The sequence below is a fragment of the Coregonus lavaretus genome (genome assembly GCF_964263955.1).
Source record: "Coregonus lavaretus genome assembly, chromosome: 16".
In the NCBI taxonomy this organism is placed as follows: Eukaryota; Metazoa; Chordata; class Actinopteri; order Salmoniformes; family Salmonidae; genus Coregonus; species Coregonus lavaretus.
The window spans coordinates 39,314,652-39,318,602 of record NC_140003.1 but is presented as its reverse complement, the minus strand read 5'-3'; positions in this window follow the sequence as shown (position 1 = coordinate 39,318,602).

Genomic DNA, 3,951 nt, shown 5'->3' with positions numbered 1-3,951 from the left:
TAATGAATCTCTTGGTGAGGAATATTTCTCACAGTAAAGGAGAAAGTGCATCTCTGTTTCTACCTCCCCTGTCATGCAGTGACCTCATACACAATCCTCTTTGGGTAGCCATGTCTTTTTATGTCTTCCGGTTTCTATTGGTGGTTACTCAGCATGTACTTGGTAAGGATCTGTCTCTGCTTCGTATCTCTGACAGAGTAGAGATAATCAACCAATTCATATTTTAGGGCCAGATAGCAATTTAGTCAGCTTTGGGATTTTGTTTCATTTTTCCAATGTTGTAAATATGAGTCCTTTGATTGGTTCATGATTTTGTTTATTTTAATTATTTATGTTGAAGCAGTGCTGGTGTCAGCTTGGTTGGTTAGGTCCAACACCAGCTGACTGAGAAGGCTCGTTTATGGGATCAGCTCCTGGGTTTGAAGTGCTTTAAATTGGAGACTTGAATTTGGACTTGAATTTAGGTGTATCCAAAAATGTTATGATTTTTTTGTATTTTCATTACCAATGGAAAGCGGCCTTATTCTGCCCTACATGCATTAGTTGGTGTATTTCTTTGGACTTGTAGAATTTTCTGACAGAATTCTGCATGTAGGGCTTCAATTGGATGTTTGTCCCACATTTTAAAGTCCAGTTTATTGAGTGGCCCCCAAACCTCACTTCTGTAAAGAGCTATTGGTAGGATTACGCTGTCAAATATTTTGGTCCAAATTCTAATTGGGATGTTGATTTTGAATAATTTCATTTTTATTGCATACAATGCTCCACAGGCTTTTTCTTTGAGTGCATTCACTGCCATATTAAAGTTTCTGTGTACATACATTTGATTAAGTCATACACCTTACCACCAAGCCCACTTTGGAGAATTTTGCAGAATAGACCTTCGTGCCAAATAGAATGTAATGCTTTTTTAAAGTAAATAAAGCAAGCAAAGACTTTTCACTCTTTTTTGGGTGGAGTTCCGGACTCTAGCGGGCAGATGCAGGGTGGAATGAGCGGGCCCTCATAGATCACTTCCGCTGCAGCCTCCGGGAGGACGTCCAGAGAGAGTTGGCGTGTAGGGATACCACGCTTTCGTTTGACCATTTGGTTGACATGGCCATTCGGCTGGACACCCTGCTCGCCACTCGCGGGCGTCCCGGGTGGGGGTCGCCCATTCCACCCTCCAGCGCCTCCTTGCCGAGTCCTATGGAGCTCGGAGGTGCTGGCGCTAGAGAACGGAGGAGAAGGAACCCGAGGGGGGCCGTCCCCTGCACCAACTGTGGCCGTGGAGGGCACACCGCGGCTAGGTGCTGGGGAGGGTCTCCTGGTGGAGGAGAAGGCAGGCCACGCATTGGGGAGTCCTCCCAGGTGAGTAGGCGCCCCACTTACCCAGAGCTTTCTGTCGTACACATAACTATACCTGTTTGTTTTCCACAGGTTGCACCTCGTTCCCAGCATAAGGCGCTAGTAGATTCAGGCGCAGCTGGGAATTTTGTAGATCGTAAATTCTGTGTAGAGTTAGGGATCCCTCTCCTTTCGGTAAATAATCCTTTCCCGGTACATGCCCTAGATAGCCGTCCGTTAGGATCCGGGTTGATTAGGGAGGTCACAGTGCCACTTAGGATGGAGACGCATGGGGGTCATGAGGAGACGATTCAGCTCTATCTGATCGACTCTCCTGCGTATCCGGTGGTACTGGGGCTTCCCTGGTTGATTACCCATGATCCTACTATTTCGTGGCGAGAGAAGGCTCTTAAGGGGTGGTCTGCCCAGTGTGAGGGGCTATGTCTGGGTGTTTCCGTAGGGGCGACCTCGGTGGAGAGTCCGAACCAAATGCCCGCACTGCACATTCCCCCCGAGTATGAGGATTTGGCACTCGTGTTTAGCAAGACGAGAGCGGCGCGGTTGCCGCCTCATAGACAGGGGGATTGTGCGATAGACCTCCAGGCAGGAGCGGTGCTCCCGCGGAGGCATGTGTATCCTTTGTCACAAGAGGAGAAGAGGGCGATGGAGACATACATTGCCGAGTCTCTGAGACAGGGATACATACGGCCTTCCACTTCGCCCGCGTCCTCAAGCTTCTTTTTTGTGAAGAAGAAGGATGGAGGTTTGCGCCCGTGTATTGATTACCGCGGTCTCAATCAGATTACTGTAAAATATAGTTATCCACTCCCTCTGATTGCGACTATGACGGAGTCATTACACGGGGCACGGTTCTTCACAAAATTGGACCTCAGGAGCGCATATAACTTGGTGCGCATTAGAGAGGGCGATGAATGGAAGACAGCATTTAGTACTACCTCCGGTCATTACGAGTATCTCGTCATGCCATACGGGTTAATGAATGCTCCATCAGTCTTCCAATCCTTTGTAGATGAGATTTTCCGGGACATGCAGGGGCAGGGAGTAGTCGTGTACATAGACGATATTCTGGTGTACAGTTCTACCCGAGCCGAGCATGTAGCCCTGGTGCGCCGAGTGTTGAGGAGGTTGTTGGAGCATGACCTGTATGTCAAGGCAGAGAAGTGTCTGTTCTTCCAGGAGTCGGTCTCCTTTTTGGGTTATCAGTTGTCTGCGTCAGGGGTGAAGATGGAGGTTGACCGTGTGTCAGCCGTGCGTAATTGGCAAACCCCAACCATGGTTAAAGAGGTGCAGCAGTTCTTGGGTTTTGCGAATTACTACCGGAGGTTTATCCGGGGTTTTGGACAGGTGGCAGCTCCCATAACGTCCCTTCTGAAGGGGGGTCCGGTGCGCTTGCGGTGGTCAGCTGAGGCGGACAGGGCTTTTGGGAGACTGAAGGACCTGTTTACCTCGGCTCCGGTGCTGGCGCACCCGGATCCCGCTTTACCATTCCAAGTGGAGGTGGACGCGTCTGAAGCCGGTATCGGGGCCGTTCTCTCACAACGGTCCGGCACACCACCTAAACTCCGCCCCGTGCTTTTTATTCGAAGAAGCTCAGTCCGGCGGAGCGTAATTATGACGTAGGGGACAGGGAGCTGTTAGCCGTGGTACAAGCCCTAAAGGTGTGGAGGCATTGGCTTGAGGGGGCTCAACACCCTTTTCTCATTTTGACTGACCACCGTAACCTGGAATACATTCGGGCAGCTGGGAGACTAAATCCTCGCCAGGCTCGGTGGACTATGTTTCTAGCCCGGTTCGTGTTTAAGATCACTTACATCCCTGGGTCCCAGAACGGGAAGGCAGATGCCCTGTCTCGGCGGTATGACACGGAGGAGAGGTACGTTGAGCCCACTCCCATACTACCTAAGTCTTGTCTGGTTGCACCGGTGGTATGGGAAGTCGATACAGAGATCGAGCGGGCGTTACGCACCGACCCTAGCCCTCCACAGTGTCCGGTGGGTCGGACGTACGTCCCGCTCGAGGTCCGGGATCGACTCATTTATTGGGCTCACACGTCACCCTCCTCTGGGCATCCAGGTATTGGCCGGACAGTGCACTGCCTTAGCACAAAGTACTGGTGGCCAACGTTAGCCAGGGATGTGAGGATTTATGTCTCCTCCTGCTCGGTGTGTGCCCAGTGTAAGGCGCCCAGACACTTGCCCAGGGGTAAGTTACAACCCCTGCCCGTTCCACAACGACCCTGGTCTCACCTCTCGGTGGATTTTGTTACAGACCTTCCCCCCTCCCAGGGGAATACCACCATCCTTGTCGTTGTGGATCGGTTCTCGAAGGCCTGTCGTCTCCTTCCCATGCCGGGTCTTCCTACTGCCCTACAGACCGCTGAGGCTCTATTTACCCACGTCTTCCGGCATTACGGGGTACCCGAGGATATAGTGTCTGATCGAGGCCCCCAGTTTACCTCCAGAGTTTGGAGAGCGTTTATGGAACGGTTGGGAGTTTCGGTGAGCCTTGCCTCGGGTTACCACCCGGAGAGTAATGGGCAGGTCTCAACCAGGATGTGGGTAGGTTTCTGAGGTCGTATTGCCAGGGCCGGCCGGAGGAGTGGGC